Here is a 26,349-nt window from a genome sequence, read left to right as displayed (position 1 = left end):
ATACCTTCAGTATGGCTTTGCTTTGTAGCTGCGGACTCTAACCACTCGGCTAAGGAAGGCCTCATTGACACAGCAGGTTCGAATATTAGATTAGCCTGAAAAATGGGAAAACCATGAGTAATTTCTAAGTCTTTTAATGCCATCTTCAACTTTCTGCATCGTTGGAAGTGGTTAGTTATTTTTGTCCGCTGCACAATAGTCGGAAAAATACGAAGTCTGGCCAAAACTAGTTTTATCGCCTTAATCGATGAAGTATGTAATCTGAATTTGTTATTTGGCGTTTTTATTGTTTTATAAGGGGGTTTTCACATATAACGTAACTTTTCTTAAAACAAGTTTTTTTTTATTACAAAAGCAATCAAATTTGGCTAAAAGCATTTTTTTTGTATTTTACCGAATTTGATAAAAATATGTATGAAGAGTGGTTAAATATATTTTTAATCAACTTGTATGAAAATATTGAATTATTCAAAAACCTCCTACTTGAAAATCAGCCAATTTCTGCAAAATAAATAAACGTTTTTTGTAACATATAAGGATGCTTTTTGATGTGCAATATTCGAAATGGCGACGATATGACGCGACAAGAGTTGTTTTTCATGTTTAAAATCATTAAAATTACTAAAGTGTAATATTGAATGGTATCCTCATGCTCGATGAAAGTGTTCAACCATATGTTTTCAGATAGTGCGTATTTTTGGGGAAATATAGCATACCCTAAATATGAATTTTGCGCTTTATTTTATTTGTACATTTTTGAATTTTTTGACTTCAGCCAATTTGAGGTAATAAAAGTCAAAGTAATTTCTAATTTAGTTCTATTTCAATTAAGAATCATAATAATATAATACATGAGGTATATTTTAAAATGACTAAAACCATAAAAATCTCAAAAAAAGTTTTTGGTAGTTTTGGCCGCCCCTTTATATGGAGCCCGACCATTGTGCACTGGGCTGACGTAGTAATCACCTTCGCTGTCCTGACACTCTGTACCAGTGCCCTGTATACCATTTTAGGTGCACATTGTAGTGCTTGTTTCACCTTTCGATCACTTGGCGTTCCCCCGTGCTGATTCGACTCGCGGCATAACCCTTTTGCGGGATGCGTTGAACTTCAGCTTCATTGGTAGATGCAGCTTTCACCAGAGGCCCGGCATATGATAACACTGCCTCAAGATGCTGCGTGTATGCATCGAGTTTGTACTATCCATCTCAAGAATAAATAAACTGATGGTAAGTTTGGTATCAGAGCTGAGCTTTTCAAGAAGGGCTAGGAGAAGTTGGCGAAGCGCCTACATCAACTGATGGCCAGAATTTAGAGGACCAAGTAACTACGAAATAATGGAATCATATGCCCTATACACAAAAACCACCACAAATTGGAGTGTTAGGACTGTCAAGATTTTGTTTTTTCGTCGTCTGTCATTTATTGGAAACGAGTTCGTGGGAAGTTATAAATATGGCTTCATCCACGGCAGCTCAAGAAAAGGACCAAACCGTTTTAGTTCAGTAAATCCTCTAGAAATGCCGTGAGTACCATGTCCGCATAGTTATCAAGACAACAAAACCAAGGGTTGTGGGTTCGAATCCCACCGGTTGAAAATCACCCATATCTCCAAAAACGATTCCGTTGCCAAACCTTTTAAAGAATTTGCTCAGTTCTGCATAATTCACAAATTACTATTTATATAGAATGCACAGTTTCCTCAATAAATTGCACAGCTTTAGGCGTATTCTGTGATTTCAGGTGTTTTTGAATTTTGAAATAACTTAAAAAGTAAATGACTTTTTAGAGTTTGGCCTTCATATTCAGCTTCAGGGAACATGATTTTAGTGTTTGAAGATATTTTCAATATTACTGAAAGTTGTAAATGTTACCCTATATCAGCTAAATCGAGAAATCTCCTATAACATTTTTTCGAACATGCCTAAAACTTTCAGAAAACAAAATACAGTATATAGACACGACCAATGGGTGTCAGTTCTTGTTCTAACCTTCCTCAGTCCCTGACAAAAAGTTACAAATTGTGACTTCGGGTTGTTTTCGACCCGAAAATTCAAACAACTCGCAAAAATCAGTGTCTTGACCGAATTTAGTTATGTTTGGCTTAAATGAAAGGCACACATGTTTTTGGTTGGTAAATGGCTGGGCATGGCGTACCATTGGTACCTCGCGTCGCTGAAGGAATAAAATAGACCCCTCTGTGTGGTCCTTAGCCTCTTGCCCAGCAACTCCTATCCCTACCTCCTCGCGGTACTGGCCGGGGTACGAGTAACCTTAGGGAAGATTGGGTAACCAACCCCCGGTGGGAGCTTTGGTCGTATACTGTCAGGGACGGGGGGGTTTGCTTTTGCTTTTGCTTCTGCAAACCTTGAGCGTCTGTACTCCGGCTCACAACAGCGTATGTTCCCCATGTTAGAGGCGGCTGATCATCGTCCGAGTGCTAGAGAAGGACTCTAAACTAAACTGCGCGCTATGGCCGTCCGAACATTTAGGGGGAATGGTCCTCCGGAAATCTAGGGGGTTGGTGTCAGGCCCTGCAAGCCAACTGTAAAAAATAACAAGCACAGGAACGTCAACAGAATAATACGGACCGGAACAATCGGCAAAGACCAATGCGACGAAAATGGACTAACTATTGGAAACTCGGTACGTGGAACTGTAAATCCCTCAAGATTAAGATCATCATAGGAGATTTAAACGCTCAGGTTGGCCAGGAGAAGGAGTTCAGACCGACGATTGGAATGTTCAGCGCCCACCGGCTGATGAACGAGAACGGCCTTCGACTGACTGGTTTCGCCACCTCCAAGAATATGGCCATACGGATTTGTTTCTTCAGCAACATCCTTCATTAAGGTTTGAAGAATGAGTTTCCACTATGGGATGATAAGTTTCTAGTTACATTACAGTACTAGCGTGCTTGGAAAATTTCTCAAAATTTCTCCATAGTAATTTCCATATAAACCTAAATTGTCTTTGGGCCACCTTCAAATCACTACCTAGAAAGCTGAAAATTTCACAGAACACTATTTTTATGGTAAGGATGGTAAGGAGCATATGGGAGATTGGATTTTCAAACATTTTTAAAAATTGAAGCGCCCTAATGTACACCCGCCTAAGACGCGAAGCAACAAGAGTCGGACTGGTGGTGATTGCGTCGAAACAAAGTACATGCTGGTGGGCGGAACCGAACGTGACAGGGCTCGCCTGTGAACCAGCGTTACGATTGACGGGGATACCTTCGAGGTGGTAGATGAATTCATTTACCTCGGATCCTTGCTGATGGCGGACAAAAATGTTAGCCGTGAAATACGGAGACGCATCATCTGTTGAAGTCGTGCCTACTATGGGCTCCAGAAGAATCTGTGGTCAAAAAAGATTCGTCCTCGTACCAAATGTACCATGAACAAAACGCTGATTAGACCGGTGGTTCTTTACGGGCATGGAACGTGGGCGATTGGGACTATTGGGAACGATGGGACCTGCAAGCACTCGGAGTCTTCGAACGTTGGGTGCTTAAGACAATCTTTGGCGGTGTGCTGGAGAACGGCGTGTTGCGGCGAAGGATGAACCACGGGCTCGCTGCACTCTACGGTGCACCTAGCATCCTGAAGGCAGCAAAAGCTGGACGAATGCGTTGGGCGGAGCATGTTGTAAGAATGCCGGAAAACAGCCCTGCAAAAATAGTGCTCGCTTCGGATCCGGCAGGTACAAGAAGGCGAGGAGTGCAGCGGGCACGGTGGGCTAACCAGGTGCTGCAAGATCTGGCGAGTGTCGGCCGCAGCCGAGGATGGAGGGAGGCAGCTGCGAATCGAGTTGTATGGCGTGGAATGGTTGACGCGGTTTTATTGTTATGTCAATAGTATACCAATAAATGTAATGTATCATCAGGAGTTTCTGAAGAACTTCTTTGAGAAGTTTAAGAATAAATAGCAAAATCTGCTTTAATTTTTAAAATTCCCAGTCGATTTGCTAGTGCTGAATAAAGAAAAAAATATCTGGAAAATACTTGGATGAATCTCTGATGATTTTTTTGAAAGAATCCTTTGTAGGAATGTTTAAGTTTTTCAAATATTTTTGGGTAGGCATTTTTGAAGAAATTATAAAACATTATTTTCGAAAGAGTTTTGAAAACGACTTAAAAAGTAATCTGAAGAAAACAATTTCCTGTCAAAAAAATCGTAAAAAATCGCTCAGAACATTTTTCCAATTAAATCTTGTTTAGTACTTATGAAAATCTTGTGGAACATTATTATCCTGTAGGATGAATCCTTAGAGTAAAACCTGGAAGAATCATTTAATGTTTTTTTTGCAAGAAATCCTGGATTCCTGGATATTTTTTGCTGCGATTTTTTTATCCCTGAAGAATTTTTGAGAGATTTTCTGAAAGATCTGTTGAAGGAATCTGAAGAAAACATAAAGAAAAACCTCAAAAGCAAAGATGGAAGAACTCCCTGAGAAATTGGTGGAAAGAATCCTTACTTGATGATCTTGAAGACAGTTTTGGTGATACTTCTAGAGTTTCTTATACTGTTTCGCGAGAAATCACCAGTAATATAGTAATGAATATGTAATAAGTACTGAGACGACATTCCTGGAGATATGATTCAAATATTTTTAAAAATTCTCAAAAAATGTCAGGAATTTTCTATGTATAACTGTAGAATATTAGAATATTTTGAGTAACTGTAGAAATGATCGGTTGTAAAAAATCGAGAAAAGACATTCCTCACGTTTGTTAATTTACCAAGAAAACTTCACTTGTTTTCAATGGCGAAAGAAGTCGTTCCCGGTCGGTCCAAGAGCTTTTCGTAATGGAAATTTCCTTGACTTCCCTGGTAACTTTGGCAATGAAAGCTCTCAGTTGGAAGTGCTCATTGAACACTAACCTGAGAAGCAGGCTCTGTCCTAGTGAGGACGTTATGCCAAGTAGAAGATGTATTTCCACGTGGTATACGGGCGGATCCATATGATAACGCATGTAAGTTCCTACAAATAGTCTCGATTAGGTCATATTGCGGAAGTGGTTTGAACGAAAACGGTTACACTGAACGAAAAAATTTCAAGCCGCAATTTTCCAAGTTAACTCGACATAAACAAGTGATCAATTTGCAACTTTGATTGGCTGGGGACGTAATCATCGTAAGTGTCTTAAGAGAGTCTCGAAACGAGGATTCCGAGAAGAAATTTTCAAGGGCTCTCATACCATGCGACACAACGATCCACGATGCATTGGTGATCGAGCGTATCTTCTGACTCTGTTGACAATGTAGCCCGTGCACTGAAACGCATATGTTTCTCAGCATAAACGGTCGCGAATGAGGAACAGCATAAGAGACGCATTCTCGTAGTATACTTTCGCACGATATCTGCCAATGAAAGCAATGGCCAAGACGACAATGAAGAAACATGTTGTTTCATTTTCCCGGAATTACATAAAAGACATGCGAAGAGAGGGAAAAAAATGCCCCGAAGGGAGCCCGAGAAGATCTCTCTAATGACGTAGTGTTGTGATGATCGGCAATTCGTTCGATCTGTTTGCTTTGTAGAGATGCCTCCTCTGCTGCTTGCGGTTTAAGCCATCATGGAAGCGGACGGACAAGAATTTTAAATCAAACACGATCAGCGTGACGATAATAATAAATTATTTAACCTCATTATTAATTGATATTATTTCGCTCGGTGATCATCGAGCGACGACGAGCGACGCGACGTGTGTGAGTCCATGGTATGGCTACGTCGCGTCGTGGTATGAAAATCCGGGAAGAGCAGACGCGAAAAGCTTCCCTTACTAGAGGTGTAGTCATCATGGGCGTAGCCAGTGGGGCGGCAGATGAGGTCGTTGTTCTACTCCCCTTGGCTGACGAAAGAAAAACGAAACTAAACTAGTTCGTTACAAAGATTAATATTTTCTTTGAATTTTTCAATGATTACCGTAGTTCGGGCAACATTGATCTGTCTTTTCCGGAAATTTTCAAAAAATGCTTTCAATCAACAAGTTTTTTTTTGTTGTAAATACTGGCGTTTTCTGAAAAGTGTTTAAAATGACTTTTTGATAATGCTGATTTGGGATGAGATTGAAAGCCCATATAGAGAATATTCGGTACACAATATTCGGTAATACAATGCCACCACTGACCTAATACATGTTCTCTAAAGTAAGATATCTTACAAGTTATTTACATTTATGATCATTCAGAAACTCAATCATCATGAATCGTGAAATACACCGAAATCTAAGAAATTTCTGCATTCTTTACGGTATTTCGTTCAATTTACTTCCGTAAACATACAGTTAAACCTCCACGAGTCGATATCTGAAGGGACAATCGACTCATGGAAATAACGAGCCATGGACAGAAATGTTTTGGAAAGCGGTTCGAGGGGCAACCATAGTAACCATGAAATTTCGTTTTTAGTATGGTTCCATGCTGGGAGGGAGAAACTGATACAAAATTTATGTACGTCATAGTGAGCCGAGATTCTGCTGTCACGAACTGTCACTGTGAGCCCAGATCTTAAAGAATGGACAAACTTGATAAAAACGCGTAATTGATCAAAACATTTTTTTGCATTTCTCGCATAACTTATTATCTCGCCCTAAAAGCCATTGGTAACCATGTACACTACCGTGCATAAGTTTGGGTTCACCCCCTAAAAAACATACAAAAGTGTTCTGTCCATATCTCTGTGATTACACGTCCAATTGAAACTCTTTAAGTCGCATTCGAAAGGCAAAGAGTTATTCTTACTTCGTATGTATTTTTTCCAAAAACATTCTTTGAACTTTGTATACTAAATTTTTACTTAAAGTTGTGACATTTTTCAAAAAACACACTGAAAAATCATATTTAATTTCCTCAGAATTGGGTCGACCAAAATTTTCAATCAAAGTGTCATTAGAATCGTAAACTTATTTTCTTTGAAGAGACGCCACGAAATTTTGGCGGAAAAATTTGAAAAGTATTCAAAATCAATGAAACAGTCAGTCAAGTCATCGTGCAAAAGTTTGGGTTCACCTAAACTGACATAAATCTTGAAATCTCAAACCAATCATGTACACGCCATTATTTGCGCTCAAAAAAGCTTTAAACTATCAAAATCGGTTGAAAAATGGCAGAGATATTGACAAAAATTATGTGCGTGCGGCTCAGGTGAACCCAAACTTTTGCACGATTTGCATCATACTGAGGGGTGAACCCAAACTTTTGACTTGACTGACTGTTTCATTGATTTTGAATACTTTCCAGATTTTTCCGCCAAAAATTTCGTGGGGTCTCTTCAAAGAATATAAGATTACGATTCTAATGACACTTTGATTGAAAATTTTGGTCGACCCAATTCTGAGGAAATTAAATGTGATTTTTCAGTGTGTTTTTTGAAAAATTTCACAACTTTAAGTAAAAAATTAGTATACAAAATTCAAAAAATGTTTTTGTAAAAATACATACGAAGTAAGAATAACTCTTTGCCTTTCGAATGCGGCTTAAAGAGTTTCAATTGGACGTGTAATCACAGAGATATGGACTTTTGTATGTTTTTGAGGGGGTGAACCCAAACTTTTGCACGGGAGTGTATGTAGCTCGTTGTCTCTGAGCATTTGAATGAAGTTACACGTTATTTAACAACGCTATGGTGACGAAAAGATCATTCTCTACCTGTCAGTGGTGTTGGTTTGGATGCTTATTCATTCATTTGCTCAGAAACAACGAGCTACACACGAGGTTAACAAGGGCTTTTAGGGCGTTATCCCATATTATGCGCAATCCCACGATATCACCTTTAAATTTGATCGAATATAAAGTATTGAAACACGCATCTTTTTACTATTTTCCAATCAGAATTAAAATTAAATGCACATCAAACTATGGCCCTTTTTCCAAGTTTGTCCAGTAAGATCGAAGGTACACAATAAAAGAAAACTAGCGATTTTTAACAAGCCTGCCTTGACTGTCGTTGGTGAGCGGAAGTTATCTTGCAATTTGGAAAAGGGATGGTGCACAAATTATGTCACGCTAAATATCAACTTTTTCGACCCTCCCCCCGTTTGTCACACTTTTTGTATGAGTCCTCCGAAAATTTTGTAAGGCTTGTCACGCTTGGCTCGACCCCCTTCCCCCCCCCCCTTGGAGCGTGACGTAATTTGTGCATGACCCAAAAGTGTTGTGTCATATTTCGTGTGTAGTATCCTCACTCCCAGGTTCCATGAATTGATGTAGAGTTATAGAACTTCGACTCATGAACGTTTCACTTTACTTATGAAAAATTGAAAACAAAATCGCAATAAGCACCAATTTTCGACCTACAAGAATCCTGTGCAATTTTCATGCAAAGTAGGCCAAAATCGTACGGATGGGTCAGAAACTAGTACTGGGTTGAAAATTGATGCTTTTCCCCTAGTCGATTTATTTTTCAGTAGAAAGAAAATGTTCCTATTGCCAAAGCTTATAATAATTGTGAAACTAATGTGAGGCATGAATCCCCGGTAAGATTATTAATAATCATGTCAATCATTGTTGCTCTAGACAAGTATTTCCCAAGAAATGACATTGGGAGTTTTTCAAGAATTTTTTTCTTAAATTTCTCGGAAAATTGCTGCAGAGACTCTTGTAGGAATGCGCCTAGAATAAGTAAAAATTTAATGCTAAAATTAACCGTTAGAGTTTGAATCAGATACCGAAGTTTAAAATGAAGTGAACAGCATTTTGTAATGTAAAGTAATTCATCAACTACACCCCGGAATCAAAGATTCCAATTTTTCGTTTTTAAAAATTGTTTTAATTATTATTACAACCTTGTGTTCGACTTTTGATTCGAACATTCTAGCAGACTTTATAAAACAGAATCGCTCAAAAGTGATTAACATCATGAATTAATCGAGACATTAGATCTTAGAGCTCAATTAGCAATTCATGCATGACCTTCTCCATATTCTGGTACTCGACGACTTCACCAAAGGTTTTTCCAAGTCTCAGCCAAAACATTTTCTAGAAGACCTGCTAAAGAATCATTTCGGGATTTATTTTGTTTATATTTTTTAAGTTTTATTTTCAAAAGTTGCTTTGGAAAACAATCCATTTCCGAAGATTCTTTCAAATAAGTTCTCTATCAATTCGTTTCGATTTTTTTCTGGATGTATACCTCCATTCCTCCATCCCTCCATGTAGCAATTTCTTCAGAAATTATTGCTGTGATTTCTATACTGTACGATTGAAAGTATTCTACAAGCATTCTTTGGACTACCGTTTGAATAAATCCTTGGATGCGTTTCATAAGAATTGCCTGACAAATTCGTCAGGAAAGGGATTCTATAAGAAATAAATGGAGAAATATCTTGAGGATATATAAAGACATAAATCAAATTGATTTAGGGAGATATCTTTGAAGAAAAGCAGTAAAAAATCCTGAAAAAAAGGAAGCATCCATAATGATAAATTCAGCCAATAACCGGGAATAAAGATTGTTTCTAGACTTTTGAATAAGACACCTGTTTGAGTTGCTTTTCAAGACTCGAATTAGATACACTACATCGAAGCTGGTCTGTATTGCTAGTTTTCGCTCACATTCACATTTACATGATTATGATAGCGCTACAATCATAGTGCGTCTAATGACTTTTGTATACACACTAAATTCATGATAGTAAAATAATAATAATTCTGTACACTGATATAAATTCGAACGTGTCCAACTGAGAAACAACTCACGAAACAATCTATAGAGTGTAATTCATTAAGGAATTCGAAAGAGAATACTTTAAAGTATATGGTCAAAAATTCTAAGAGGAGCCATTAGTGGCAGTGCCGAATTTCAGCTTCGAAGGCCCAGGTCAGATCTCATAGAAGGGGCCCCTCAATTCAATACAAAATTCAGCACGTTTTGGAATTCCACAAACTTACGTATTGAATGGAAAAGGAAAAAAACCGGTATCTTTTTCCCATCTATTGGTTCTTTCTGGCAAACAAGGGCGTGTGTGAACTTACCTCTTGAAGGAGATTCTCTTTCCCTTGCAGGTTTCGCGTAAGTGTCTCTGCTTACGGTTCCGCCTTTCTTTTTTGGCCCTTCAGACAGGAGTTTTAATGAATACAAATAGTCATACAATCTTGAACAAATTGTTGTCTTAGAATAGGCCAATTGCTACCGGTGTGATTTCCAATGGGAAAATAATACGTAGAATATTTTCTCACTTTTTGGCTTCTATATAATTTGTATCCAGTGAAAACTGCTGAAAAGATTCAAAGACGTTTTTTTTTCAAAGCTTTCAACTCCCTCAAATAGAAAATTTAGCCAAAAAGACCAAGGACAAAACACAAACAAAGATTGATACAATGACAAACATGTGCATGGAATAATCCTATTTTCAATGAAATTTTAAATTACGAGAGCAAAAGTTGTATCAAAAATCCAATAAATTTGCCTCAGACAGGATAATGCTACTTTTCCCTGAGTGTCACTTACGCCCTTTTCTTCTCCGGCCATCCTACATCACGGAAAGTTTCTGGCATTCATCATCATCGCAAAATCAAGCGTTTTAAGATGCTAAACTAATCAACTATCTGTTTTGAATCCTTTTGAAATGGGTAGAGAGTTCTTTCAAGTTATTCTGTCCTCGGCATTATCAGCATATTTTTTTTTAGTTCAAATTGATCAAATTTCTGTCTTCTTTCTAGTTTTTAATCCTGTTACTGTGACGTTTTTGACTATTGGTTCGTTATATGGAGCCATTAATAATATATAAAAATATGAAATTCTCTTTTTATAATTGTTGATTCTGCTGAGCACAAGTTTTCAGTTTTTCGAAAATATAACATAATGTTTATATTCCACGGTTTATATTCAAAGTTATCTATATTGAAGGCTTACATCTTCATCAACGGCATATAGAAAATTACTCACAAATACTTACTATAGCATCACAAACAAATTTCCCGTACACTTTAAGTTTCTAATTTCACTGCAAATATGTTCGTTCTGATAGGAAACTGATAAACTCTTTGAATTGAGCAGGACTTTACTCCGTATTTTTTTAAGATCCTACAAAAACATAATGCAAATTTCTAATTCCAATAGATTTTTGAAAATGAACTGGCTTAACAAAGCAAAGCTTTAAATTTGTAATGTACTGAAGGATAATAATTCACTAAACCATACTATGAGATTCAAATATCATGAAAAGAAAAAAATGCTTAAATTCTTAAATATACATATGAAGTAGCTTGAAAATAGCTACATTTTTGATGAAATACCACGATAATTTTAGTCAGAAAAGGGTCTCAAGTTCCCGTCAATGTCTGGCAGAACTTCTGGAGAAATTTCTACAGGAATGTTGAGATAAAATCATTGGGAATTTCTGATGGATTTTCGGACGAATCTATTGAAGATTTTTTTTAGGATTCAGAAACTTTGGAGTTATTGGTGGAAATTTCCGTATGTGATTTCGGACCTCTTTAGTCACCGAACAGATCTACAGACGGTTTTAAACTTGTTCAAAACCGTAAATTGAACTTTGCAAAGTTCAGAAATTGAATTAAGGGGTCTATTTTGTAAATCGAGTGGATTCATGCGACTCGTCTGAAGTCATTATCGATCAAAGTAAGCATGCATATTTCAGATGTCACCCGTCGACTCCCATAGTAAACCAGTCACATAGAGTGACAACTGTCGATAAACTCGAGTGACAGAGCCGAGTCGAGCAAAAGTTTTGGTCGACTTATGAAATAGGGCCCTAAATCGCATTTTGAAACCACTATATGTAATTCAGCTTTTTACGCTAGTATGCCATACAATTTTAATCACCCCTTTCGACATTTCTTTCCTACACTATATTTTTTTATGGCACGATCAAAGTTAGTTTTGTAATATTAAAATGTATTGAACGTCAGAACTGTTGGGTTTTTAAAAATTGAAAAACAACGCTTCATAATTTACAATTATAAAATTTCTATTGTTTTAGGTTAATGAAAAGCGTTCAACAACAGCAACTTGGAGAATAAAATTCTATTTATTATGAAGAGTTTACATGATTATACGAACTGAGCTAATACAAGATGCTGAAATGGTTTCTTCAGCGAGAACTTCAACTGGAAATGAAGAGTTTAGAGGAAATTGTTGGTGTTATCGGTGTCTAGTGATTTTCGACCTGAACAGTGACCCTTAGGTCGCAGGTATATCAATTGTTCGTTGAGTTTTTTCCATACGATTGCTACCATTCTACCACGGTTTTCTGCTGATGTTTGAACTAAGCCGAAGAGTGGGGAAATCCTTCATATTTTCCTTACTCATTTTCACGCATTAATCTTACAATTATTTTTTTTATATTCTATATAAAAATATTTACTATAGACTTCCCTCTTCTAAACAATGCAGTAAACGTTTAAATAAGTCAATAATATTCCGATCAAGCATAATTTAATGCATCATCAAAGCCAATCCAGTCATGTACGGCTTAAGGAGTTAGAACAACTCAACGTTTATCCATTTTTGAACATTTTGAAACGCAATGCTTTTTCTTATATGTTCAGACAGTTTGTTTAAAATATAGAGTTTTGTTGATTCTTTTTATATCCAAAGCCATGAAAGGTTACGAACGGCAATCCGAATTCAAAGACGAGCGGACCAATGGACGGACTAGAATTGAACATCATGTAGAGTAAGGTGGGGCAAAAGTTCGAGTGGGGTAAGAGTTTTTTTTTTTCTTTTTTTTGCTCAATTCAAAACAAATCTTATAAATGTGATGGTGGTTCGAATGCTATTCAAGTAAGAGACTTTCAATCCTAATACCATAAAAATCGATGGAGATTTGGAAAAGTTATGACTATTTGTTGTTTTTCGACGTGAATATTGTAATTTTTGGTCAAACTTTCGTTGCATGGAACCAATTGAAGATAAAATCTTTTTCAATATTTTATGTAAGGGCGTTTCTAGGCCTATCATAAGGTTGCTTTGAGGTGTATTAGTTTTTGCATGAATGATTTTTGGCCCATAGTGGGGCAAAAGTTCGAATCAGCGGGGCAAAAGTCGACCCATGTATAAAATCACGGAAAAATGTAATTGCCTAAAATCCACATATTATCTTCAAATTTAGTTAAATTTGTCTGATCGTGTGAAAATTGTCACTAAAATTTTACATTTCCACTTAGTTTTGCGAAAAACTGCTATTTTTGGATATATTACAATTGACCCAGTTTTGGGCAATTTTTTGATGAAAATTTAGTGTGTATTTTTCGTCAAACTTAACACTTCAGTCGTCGCGCTGTTGTATTTTGTACAACACTAGTGAAAAAACCTCACTTTGCGATCACAACAGCAGCGTGGTGGTTCTGACAGTGGTCAACCACGCGACGACTGGAAGGTTAAGTTAACGGCTGGTGTAAAGTATGACTGTCATAAAAGGATCGATATTTTGTGTTTTAGCCAGCGAACTTTTGCCCCACACTAGATTCGAACTCTTGCCCCACCGGTGGGGCAAAAGTTCGAATAAGACAATCAATTTTGAAACTGTTATAACTAAAAATGGGTTAATATGTTGACAAAAGTTTGTTCAGCAAAATGATAGCCAATATGTTGAAGGTTCACTATATGGTATTTGTTTTGTTTTAACTGCTATTGTTTTCCTGGAAACTTTTGCCCCACCTTACTCTACTGTAGATACTCCGAAAATAATAAACAAAGTAACGCCTCTTTTGGGAGTCTCTTTCTTCTCATTCCTTCATACTTTAATTTCAAAGTTGCTCCGTTTGTATTCCTTAAAAATAAATGCTGTTACTAAAGAGATAGTAAAATGTTTAAAATTCAGAAATTGATACTCTTTTAGCTACGAAATAGTGAAAATTATTGACAGCTCATGCGAAGTATGCACTTCAACAGAAAAGTAATCGCCTATCTCGATGCGTAGAAAATTTCTTGCAAGAAATCGTCAAGAAAAGCATTTTTCTTTGATCGCAGTACGCAGTTGAAAAGAAATGTCATTTCAAATGGAGCTCACTGTACAAAATTTCTTGAGCATTTCTTCGGCAGAAATTTTTTACTTTTCTTGAGCGGAACTGCATACTTAAGCTAAGTATGCTGTTTCGCTCAAGAAAAGTTAAGAAATTTCTTGACTGAAAGGGTCAAGAAATTTCCTACAGAGAGCCCCCTTTGAAGTGACATTTCTTCTCAACTGCGTACTGCGATCAGAAAAAATTGATTTTCTTGACCATTTCTTGGGAGAAATTTTCCACGCATCGAGATAGGCGATTCCTTTTCTTGTCAGTAGCAAACCGGCCTTTAGCTTCAATCAACAATTTTAGATCAGCCTACTAAGATCAAGCTTTAAAACTTGTACGCAAGAAATGACAAATTCAATGCACCCCTCGAAGTTTTGAGGTTAGCGTAAATAGCTGGATAGAATGGAAGGTTTTGCGTCTTTCATAGTGTAACGTTTATTACAAGAATTTTTAATAACCATTCAAAAAAAGAAGCGGAAAGTGTCGAAAATTGTCATTTTGCTGGAAACTGGTGAATAATGGATTTGAGGTTGTTCGCCCTCTTCCTCCTAATGAAAATCCTGACTACGCCCATGGATGTCGTCATCATCAGTGGCGTACTTCAAGAAGACGAATACGACGCTGTCAGATCAGCGAACCGTGCAGCATTCCTATCCTATCAGCGTCTACGCTTTGTGTGGCTCGTTCGTAAAAGTGGAATGCATGCACCTTCTTCATCCTGATACCAACGAGTCCGTCCTCCGTCCGTCTATCGAGAAGATCCATCCATCCCATCCCAGCCAGCAGAGACCAGACCAGACCATGCCGTGCCACGCCATGCCATGCCAGTAAAGATTCGTTTGGCCGCTTTTCTTTTGTGGTTTTAACTCGTCGCTAATTCCATTGCGATCCTTCTGTAGCTCCCCGAATAAAAAATACAACCAATGTTTGTAATAGCACTTTAGTTTTAAAGTATCTAAGAAATATTCACGCAGAAGTCATCAACCAGATTTTAAGTACCTGTAGACATCTACAAACGATTTCAAGTAATTTCACGCGAGAATTTTAACAACATCGTTATAATAATGCTAAACAAAAGTTGATGGAAGCAGAAAAGGAAAACAATTGATTTTATTGTTCGCTCTATACCGAAAAACTAGCTAAAAGATGTAGTATTGCACTGTTATAATCGATAAAGTGCAAAAGAGAAGGGAACGGATTAGAAGAGATTAGAGGACGTTTAGAAAAGTTAAAGGTTTCGTTTTATGATTAATCTGTTGGTGTTTTTACAATAAAATTAATTGTATTTCAATAATATTTTTATCAGGCCCACCTCTCCCAACCAGAGACGTCGACGAAGACGTTCTGGTGATCTGACAAAGTTATGTGTGTGACCTGCGTCCTCGTCATCGCCATTGTGGGGTAATGTGGGATGAGGTGTGGAGAAGTCCTATAACAACACTTCGAAAGTAACGTAAACACAAAACACGACAGAATACCGCGGCGGCGTCGACAGCAGGAACAGCAGCAGCAGCAATATACGAAATCGTCGACGATGAGATAAGATAGCGGCCTTTCCTGGCTTGACGGTGGTCAAGCGAAGAAACGAACTCCGGAGCTACGGAGGAACGATCCGGTTGTTGAACGTGCAGCAAAGCAAACCACTCTCTCGCTTTTTTTTTCTCTTCTCACTTGCTTCCTCTATCTCTCGCTCTATAGATCGTATGCTTTTGGTTAATTCGGTGGTTTAACCTTGATAAATGGATTCTTCGAAATACCAAACAGAATAGAGTTTATGGTGATTGAATTAGATAAGGTTCTTACTCAATCTGTGAGTATTTTTAAAGGCCTTTGACGTTGAGATTTCTCATAAAATAGATAATTGTTTTAAGGTTTTAAGGTGTTATAATGGTTTTGTGGAAGCTTTGACGTTTTTTTATAATAACTTTTATCAAGTTTATTTTTAGATTTTAAAAAATTCTTCTTGAAAATTCTGAACACACCACATAGGCATTGTACACAAATAAGAACTTTATGAATCAGTTAAAAAATCACTCCTGAAATATTTCGAATACTGCTTATGGCATTTGCTGATGACCTCGTCGAGTCCACTAGGAATCACTCAAGAAACACACAGATATTCAGTCTGAGAATGTTGGAAGTCCACTACAGGCCCCAATAAGAATCTACGTAAGTACTTCATAAGCTATCATCGAGTCCATTAAGATTTGCCAAGGATGTTGTTTGGAGTCTGCTTCGAAGCTTTCCTAGAATAAAGTACAAATCACAGTAACAATCCATTTCAAACATTTTCAAAGATTAGTGGAAAATCGTGCAATGAATTCATTAAGTATATACTGCTCATATTCACATAGCAATCCCGTGTATATCCCCCGTGTATGAATGACAATATAGGTAGAATAGTTCAAAATTTGGTTGAGATTCTTACAATGAAGTACAAAGGTTCTTATGAAATCTGTAAAAGTTTTTGATCTCTCAAGGAAACCAACAAAACTTTTAAAGAATACTGTAAGGAACCTTACCAATCAAATAAGGAGGTGTCAGTTACTTACCACAGCTAAGCCATAACGTGCAAAATTTTGATGTCAAAATTTGTCTGAAAGTGGAAGGATAAAACATCAAATCGAATTAGTATCAGTCTTAGGTCAAAAATGTTATGTTTAATATTTCACACAATTCAATTTATTTATTTATTTGACGACAAGCATTTTGTGACCATTCTAAATTACATTGTGTTCTTATTATTTATATGTTTACATATTATAAATTTGTTGAGTATACTCGATTCATAATTCATTCCTCAGTTACTATTGTTTTGTATATCAAAAAAGTATTTTTTCTGTTATGCTCGAGAATTGTTACATAAGAATAGCGTGATCATTTTTTTCTAAGACCATTTTTTATAAAATACACAATAAGACTAAATTTCACTGAAAAAAAAAATAAAATATAAATTTTACTGAAAACTTTGTTTTTACTGAAACTTGGCTAACAAGAAAAAAAAAATAGGAGGGTGGAGAAGTACGAAAAAATCAAAACCGCGAAAAACACACTGTACCCAGCATGCTTTAAATATTTGTTCATAATTATGCTCAATCCTTAAAAGAGGAAAGAGAAACCTTCAAACAGATATTTAACCCTCTACCGGCAGCATATTTTTTTACTACAGAAATATATTCAAAATGTCATGACTTTTTTGTTTTTAGACATTTTTCACCTTTTTTCATAAGTTCTCAAAAAACTCGTCAATTTTGAGAATCTTTGTCAATTTTGAACATCATCTGGTTCTGGAGATATTCCTGAATTTCTTGGGGACCGAAGCTTAGTAAAAACCCACGTAAATATTAGGGCTTATCCACAAATTTCATAACGCTGAAGGGGGTGGGTGGGTGTCCTTATGGTGTTACAGCTCATAAAAAATTTAAAAAAATATTCATACAAAAAGTGTTACGAGGGGGTGAGTGGATGTCAAAATTGATTATTTTCAGCATTATTAAATTTGTGAATAAACCCTTACTAGCTACAAATTTTTACTCATGTAAAGTTATTCGCTTTAAACTAAAAAGAATCGCTTGATGAGAGTCGATTGTGAAACAATGAATGTAGTTGGTGCAACCGTTTTCGAGCAATAGGCATTTATGTGTTCGGTACCACATGGTCACATGAAATTCTTAAAAACTACAAAAACATTATTTTGTAACTTTGGGATTTCTTAAAGAAATCTTAAATCGATTTTCAAGATTTTTTTCTGGAAGCTCTTCAATACCTGACGTTGTATATCCAATTTATTTTTTTTTATGAATTAATTGAAAACAAAATGACGGTCAAAGAAATTTTGTATGGGGAATGTCAGTCCCCCAAGAAACATCGTAATATTTTCAAAACTAAGTGACAAATTATCAATATAGATACAGATTTCAAAAAAGAAGAGTTTTTTGAAAAGTTGTGAAACAAATTCCGATAAACAAAAAAGGTATAGTTACTTCTATATTTGTTTTGTAGCGAAAAATGATGCTGCCCGTAGATTAAAGCAAATAAGAGTATGATAATAGTAGTTTACGGAACAAGTTGCAGAATAATGATTTTTACAGCACGAGTGGTAAATTTATCCTACGAGGCTTGCATGTATTTTCTGAACTATGATACAAGAATCCACAAACAATTGACAAATTTAGAACATAAACCGAGGGGAAATTGATCATTATTCAAGAACTTTTTGCCATATTATCCTTAATATTCCACATATTTTGAAACCAATTTTTACAAAATCAGTACTTTAGCGATATCTTTCAGCCTACAATAATTGTGATAATTGTATAGAAAAAAAATCTCAAATATCAAAACATTAAATTGACACTCTGGGGTGAAACTGATCATTGTATGTATGGACGAATGCACGAGTTCACTAATTTGACGTTTGAGCGGTGCCGAATTCACTGGTTTCCATGGACACATAAATAACACGGCACCGCTCAAACGTCAACGAGTGAATGCGTGCATTGGTCCATAGGAAACATGTTTTAAAGTCAACAACAATACTTTACCAACTAAATTTGGGTAACTCGAATCTGAAAAAGGTGTCAAAGGTGCTGTCCAGTAATTACGTAAGAAAATTTTAACAATTTTTCGACCCCCCTTCGTAAGAATTTTTGTATGAAAATAAAAATAATTCGTATGGTGTGAAAGAAATCTCTACCCCCCTCCCCCCATCGGCACTTATGTAATTAATGGACGACCTATAATTTGTACCACTTGATTCTTAATATTAACTTTGACAATCAGCATGATACGCCTAATGATATGCAATTTTTTTGAAATATTAATGTTCTTCGTAAATAAAAGTTTTTATTATATGAAAACAAAGATTACAGACCTAGAATCTGTTCGAAAAGATAATCTGTGTTCAAAAACATTCCTGAAGGTCGCTACATTAAACATATTAAAATTTATCACTGACTTCGTCAACAATATTGGTTACACTTTTGTAAACTCTACATCATTTTATGCAAACTAACCTTTATGAAAAATAAAGAGTTTAAAATCATCATGAAACAATCAAAATAACTACAAAACATTCAATATTGTGATGCAAATGGAATGTTACGTATCCTTGTGAAGAATTGTGACTCGTTTCCAAACTGGTGAAATTCGCCTCAGTGATCAATTTGCCCAGATAGCCGTAGCGGTAAACGCGCAACTATTCAGCATGACCAAGCTGAGGGTCGTGGGTTCGAATCCCACCGGTCGAGGATCTTTTCGGGTTGGAAATTTTCTCGACTTCCCAGGGCATAGAGTATCTTCGTACCTGCCACACGATATACACATGCAAAAATGGTCATTGGCATAGTAAGCTCTCAGTTAATAACTGTGGAAGTGCTCAAAAGAACACTAAGCTGAGAAGCAGGCTCTGTCCCAGTGGGGACGTAACGCCAGAAAGAAGAAGAAGATGATCAATTTGCCACCGGATTAGGGTACTAAAATTTCAATCATGGTTATGCATATTTTTCAAATATTTTTTACTGTTTATCTTTGTAACTAACTATTTGATAGGTTTCGCTGCAATTTAATTTATAACACTTTGGTGGCCCTAATGCTCACTTTACGGGAATTTGGACATCTGTAGGCGAATTCCGGCGCGTATTTTCTTCGAAGAAAAGAAAATTTTCTTGCTGGTGCGTAATGGAAGAAAATTTCTTCTCTTCGAAGAAATTGTTCGCCGGAATTCACCCACTGGATTACTAACTGAAGATATTTACGCACTTAACCTGCTCGGTTAATATTAATGGTTTTATTAACTATCAAACAAACACCAACAAATTCCTCTCCAAAATTCTGACATCGTTGTCTCTAGTATTTTTCTATGTTTGTTTTTTTTTATTATTATTAAGGTCAAAAACATGCTCTAGTTTCCAAGTTTTTTCATTACTTCCTAATTATTATGCGTCGTATTATCAAAAAAATATCACTTAAATTTGTGTTTGTTATATTTTTATCAGCAAATATTATATGACATGATTTTTAAGAAAAATGTCAATCTCGATGAAAAAAAGTTTTCTCGCTAATTTGGTTTTATTTTTCCAATAACTCGAAAACAGTAGGCTGTGTTTATGTCAGTAGATGGTCCTTGTTGTTACAAAAAACTTTGGCAAAGACACTAAATGCCGCAATTTCTTTGTTACCGGGATATTAATTTTGTCCCGCCAGATTGCATCTCTGGCAGTGGTCTGGATTTGCAAATTTATTGCAAAAATTTCATGTAGAAAGAGATCGCAAGTGAGAGCGAATTGTTTTGGGTCATCCAAAAATGACGTCCATCATAAGGGGGAGGGGGAAAGTGTGACAGTGCATGTATTAGGTATTGGAAAAGCGTGACAGAGGGTGTCCCGAAAAATTTGGGTTTGCGAAAATATATGTGTTCTTATTTAGTACTCGGATTCAGTTTGGCTTTCTATTCCGCAGAATCGTAAGGTGTTCTTTAGTTTAGTTGGTTAAGGGGACACGGGAGACCGTGTAATTTTCCCTATCTTTCGTCTCACTCTAACAATAATCATCAAAACTTTGTGGAAGCAAATCTCGAGTTTTAGTGAACCGATGAAGCTGAAAATTTATCGGGTTGTGCACTACATGTATAGAATCATAGTGATACATTTTCGCATCGATATATGGTGTGGTTCTTGGGATTTGCTTCTTGAAATGGATAGAGTGATTATGATGACGTCCCGTGCGGCCTTAAAGCGCCGGTCTAGCGTACACGGAGTCGTGAGTTCGAATCTCTCTAGGACGCATATTTTTTTCGCAATTTCATGTCTCAATTTGTCAAACAAACACAATGTGTCTTCTGATTACAAGTTCCCAAATAAATATTTCAGACATACCGACAAATCTGGCATATGCCAGTTAAGGGCAAACATTCATTAACGTTGAATACCTCTAGGCGTTTAACGTTGTATGGAAATTTCTGACTTGCCTGCTCCAGAGGAGACTTATTTTTGACAGATCGAGAATCATTTCGCTAGTTCGTGTTTGTTGTTCTGGATGCCCCTTACGTTTTTGGTCCCGCTTCGATCACTGATGTGGCTATCGGTCTGATCTTCCTGCTGCATCAAGGAACTGCTGTAAATTTGAAAATGCATTTCGCCGGATTCTTCTCGGTATCCATGCAAGATACCCTACTTCGGAAGTAGGACAGGTTGAAGCGCATCCGGATGGGAATCGAATGCACCACTTCCGAAATTATGCATCTAGCACATATTCTGAAAAAAAAAATCCAACTACGGAGAGGAACCGTTTCTAACACCGCGCCCAAAATCTAAAGCTTCCGTGGGTGGTGGGATAGGTTGCTCAATACGGAGGGTCTGTGAAATTTCTGTATTGGCCAGTGCTGGTAAATGTCAAAATTTTGGAAAATTTAAAATGCGCATAGCACCGAAATATAGCAAAATATCGCATCAGCAAATTTTGCCAATCTATAGTAATTTTGAAAAGGTCCGGGAAAAACAATTTTCGATGACTTTTTCCACGGGGAAAGATGATATTAGCAATATTCAATTGTCAAAGTCACGTAATATTCGTGATATTTAACAGCACTGGTGTTGGCCAAAACAAATACTCACAGTTGCAGGGCTGTTAGCGAGTCACTTTTTACCTGGTACCGTAATCTGAGGGCAAATTGATCACTATTTTATAACTTTTTGATATGTTGTCCTTCGGAATTCAAATATTGTCAAATAAATTTCGACAAAATCAGTACTCTATTGATCTTGATCAGTTTATGTAATCGAATTTTCTCGTAATAATATTTAACATATATGTAATAAAAATAGTTTTAATTTCACAAAATTGAAATAACACACTGGGGCGAAATTTATCACCATATAACAAAGCAGGTTTAAGAAAAAAAATCTCTGTCTGCTGAATTCGGGTTTCTTAAGTCTAAAAATGATGTCAAAATTCTTACAACTCGAGTGTTTGATCATTTTTTTTGCAAAATTAAACTTTGGAAATCTACCGAATACGTTATAATGTAGGCAATTGCTTTTCGAATAAGCACATTATTTGAGAATAAACGGTTTTATGAGCAAATAACTATATTTTTTATGCTGAATGATATCAAAAATTAGTTCAGTAGTTCACACTTAAGCTTGCACAACACTTTAAACACTATTTGCAACTAAAAGTCTGTTTTCCATTAAAAAGGCCATTTAAGTGACTATTTTCGTGAATTGATGATTGAAATGAATTGAATTACTTTTTATTGAAGAGATACGAGTAACTGACACTGAAGAAGACTGCAAGTGGTAGTCGAAATACGCGTATCTGTCAAAGATAAGCATTTAGGAGCGGAATTAAAAGGTACACGGTACTCCATCTACTTTAAAATTTCTCTATTTGAGATTCTGCTCAGAGGATTCGAACATTCATTAAAGAGTAATATTCACAATGATGTTTCTTAGATTTTTGCTATTTTAAAGACATTAACGTTATTAATATGGGAATTGAAAGGACTAAAATGTAGGTTTTTTGTTGCTCTTTCTGGAAAGTTTCAGTTGAACAGTCCTCAGAGATTTCTGTCAAAAACTCCGAATGTTTTGTCGGGGCTCTTTGAGGAATTTTGAAGCCAATCCGGACAAATTTTAGAAAACAAATTTTAACATCAAGTTTTGGGCATTGATATCGAAAAAAAAACTTCGATAGGTAAATTTACGATGTAGAATATTGCCAAAGATCGCAAAGCAATATAATGCTTGTAAAAAAAATTAGTAAGCGTTGACTAATCCGAGATTTAACTCAATATTGTTATTTGTTATTCCTTTATGTGTTAATCATCGTCACCTAGCTGATCGGTTTTCATTGCATAACTTTTTCTTCAAGAGTTGGACCGCTTCGTGGTCTTCGGCAATTTTCTTCATCATAAAATTTCATATCGTAGTGTGCGTTAATTTTTTTATACAAGTCAATGAGCGTCCTCTGACGATTTTTGTTTGCAAAAGTGAGTTTTGCAGTAGTAAATCCCACAAAAACTTTAAACGGCTTGCGCTAAATTATAGTTTGACCAATTGAGCTGAAATTTTGCACAGTTGTTTTAGGACTCAAATGGAACCTGAATAGTGGGCTGGATCGAGAATCTGAATTTTGTTCCACACTAATAACCCATTCAAAAAAATTGTATGGCTTTAAGGGGGAGAAGATATATCAATATTTAAAATATTTCTCACAAGGAAGGGAAGGCATGACATCTTATGCAAGACGCTGTAGAAAATGACAACAGTTTTTCCGCTCAAATTTCAAAATTCTTTGTGAAAAACATTCCAGGGCATTCCAACAAGTGTCGTGCAGTGATAGATTTTCAAGAATCTTGCTTGAATTTTGAATGAAAAAAACTGGTTTAGAATATTTGAATAATCTTGACGTTAGTTTTATTTTAGGCAATTAATAACATTTTCACTCTTAAGAATTTTGCGCTCACTCTGGCTTTGCTTAAAACGACTTAAAACTCATTTCACAGACTCTTTTTTGGTTTCACACTAATGGCATTATGGAAAATCATCGCGAGTGAGTTGTGCGCTGTTCGGTTCGGTGGCATTGCCTCAATAATTTGTGTTCTTTTGCTTGTACTTGGGATTGGAAATTTTTTGAATCGGTAACGATTGCGAAATGGACCAGATAAAAAATAAATTCGACAGTTCATTGTTTAATTGGAAGAAGAATAATTTCCGAACTGTCAAATTTAAGTTCGGACTAATTTTAATATTGCAATTGAGATTACAAAAATGGTCCCAGTTGGTAAAAATACTTTTCGCTAAGACATTTTTGACCATATTCAAGTTCTATTTTAACTAGGCTGTCAAATATAAGTGACGAACTATTCAAAAGTACATCAAATAGTGATTCTATAACAGATTGCTCGTAAACGTTTCGAAATTGCTAAAGTTGTTGCAAATGTTCTCGATTCAAACGAAAATAGCTCTGACATGGAGTGTCATACTAAATTATTTACTTTTGCATTCGATTTGCTTAACTGATTAACAGATATTATCTTATTTCGTTTAGTATGTGGTGGATCCCCCATTATCAAAGATACCCTGTTTTACGGTACCTAAAATTCCACTATTTTAGTTCATGAAAAATGTTCTGTTACATGTTTCAGGGTTGCAAAACTTATTTCAAACATAGTCACCATATTTTGGTTCTCATAGAACAAAATTGTTGTTTTACATACATTCTAAGGCTCTCAACATTTTCAAAATACGAATATTTAGGCAAGAGATTCTTCTCTATTCGAATCCTTAGACTTAAAATAGTTTGTAGCTAAAAATACCGAACATCAGAATGAGAAGTCAATCAGAAAACTTTGAAACTAATATGCACGGGTCTTGGTGAAGATGAAACTTTTAAGAATTACAGCAAAAATGAAGTTTTTTTGCAAATGTGTACCTCTAAATAGTCCAAAAAATTTTCGTTTTTGAATTCTCGTACGTTTTCTCAACTATCTTATGTTCTAAATAGATGTATGACTATGTATCAGAGCCGAAGCGTTGCGTCATGGTGCCATTGGCAAACCCCATTTGAGCGCCCCCTAGTCAAAGTCAAAAAACATCTTTGTATTTATTTTTATGAAACAAGTTTTCGTTAAACATATCATTAAAATTCCAAAAGTTTTTTTTTAAGTTCTTAAGCGACTTTAATATAAACTCGTCTCATTGAGCAAGATAAAATTTCATTTGGAAGGGTAAATGTACCAGGTAAGAGATTCTTATAGACATTGTAGAATCTTTTTTTTTTCAAAAAATTCTAAGACTATAGGTCTTTTTTTGCAGTAAAAACCGATAGAGGATCTCGTCATTGACATTTTCAGCAGAAAATATTGATCTCTCGAAAATGAAAGGTTGTAAACCTTCCCACCATATTTTTTTAACAAATTCTCGGTAATTTTTTGAGTTTATTTCTACGTTATGGTTTAGTTAGTCGTAACTAATCCTTCTTCTAATATTTTTGTGTTGATAAAAACGGAATAGTTTGTTGACGAAATCGGAACGTGACAAAAACGGAGCGTGATAAAATCGGAACGTGACGAAAACGGAACATACCTGTACTTAGAAACTAGCTGCTTAACATATGTCTAAACAAAATTTTGAAATTTAAGAAATTGTAAAGTTAATATCAAAAAATTTTCAATCAATTTTTATTGATATAATCTCAAGAACATTTCTCAGGATTTTTTTTTCTAAATCTGCAATCTTCTGGAACAGTGGCGCAACCAAGGGGGGGTTTTGGGGGTCAAAACCCCCCCCAGAGCAGAAAAAAATATATAATTTTAGTATTTTGAAATTCATTACTACGATCTACATACACTTGAGTAGTATTTTGTATTAACATTTATATTTTTCTAAGTTGTTGCTTTCTTATTAGTAGTATAGCAACGTAATTTTCTCACTTTTACTGGAAATTTTATTTCAGGCATTGAACGATATGTTTTTCGAACATATGTTCAGATAAATTTGATTATTATTAAGAACTGATTGATGAAACATCCGAAGCTTCTACAATCTTTCAGTTGGTCATAGCCAAATTTTGTGACCTTCAGAGCTGAATTCTCTGTGAAGCAATTCTTCAGTTTTCAATGATAAAGAATAAACTCATAGAAAAGCGATACCGTTCCTAAAATCACAAATATTTGTCAAGCTAGGAATGATTTAAAACATACAATGATGATTTTCCTCGGACCAACTGATTTCAATAATCGCAACGTTCCATATTGCAACTTAATGTACAAGAAGATCATTCTTATCGTTGAAATCTTGAAAAAGTATTTGGAGACAAAATAGGTGAAAAATGATTGAACGTGATCACGCTAATGTAAGTGCATCAAATTCAAACTATTAGTGTAGAAAACGACGAACTTTCGAACAAATCACGAAGGATGAAGATTCACCGTTTTATCTCAAATTTCAAATATGACTCATATTCCGAAAAGAGATAATTGGATTATCCTGTGCAGAAATTTAAAGATTTAATTGAAAACCCATCGTTTACAATATACTGTTTAGAATATAAATCATGTTTGGGATTTAAGACAAAATGGTCGATATCAGAAAATTGGAATTTCTATGGTCTGTTTTAACTTTTTCTATTTGAAAAGTAAAATTTTCACTTATTTTTGAAAAGAATAAACTATCCTTTGAAACACGAAGCTTGTTCTATCCGGCATATTTCGAAAAAGTTTGCAATTTTTTTTTATTAACTCCCTTTAATCAGTGGTATAAGTTTATATGGAAAAGTATGCCTAGAGTGGACGAGAGATGCTAAAGTTCGCAAATGTTGCTTCATCATTTATGAATGTTAGTCTAAAAATATATTTAAATTG

At 35.7% G+C, this 26,349-nt stretch overlaps 1 protein-coding gene across 5 annotated transcripts in view; it reads right to left on the bottom strand.

The window, feature by feature from the left end:
• The window catches only part of LOC5580105 (ataxin-1), a 126,768-nt gene that overhangs the window by 75,777 nt on the left and 24,642 nt on the right, over positions 1-26,349 (bottom strand). For 4 of the 5 annotated variants that reach the window (XM_021848737.1, XM_021848757.1, XM_021848729.1 and 1 more), the window contains one exon: positions 16,538-16,581. The exons of the other annotated variant lie outside the window; for it this stretch is intronic. The gene's annotated coding sequence lies outside the window, so the exon portion shown is untranslated. The remainder of the gene's footprint in view (positions 1-16,537; positions 16,582-26,349) is intronic. 5 annotated transcript variants of the gene reach the window in all.

The sequence above is a fragment of the Aedes aegypti genome, chromosome 1, assembly GCF_002204515.2.
Source record: "Aedes aegypti strain LVP_AGWG chromosome 1, AaegL5.0 Primary Assembly, whole genome shotgun sequence".
Lineage (NCBI taxonomy): Eukaryota > Metazoa > Arthropoda > Insecta > Diptera > Culicidae > Aedes > Aedes aegypti.
This window is presented reverse-complemented; position numbering and strand designations above follow the sequence as displayed.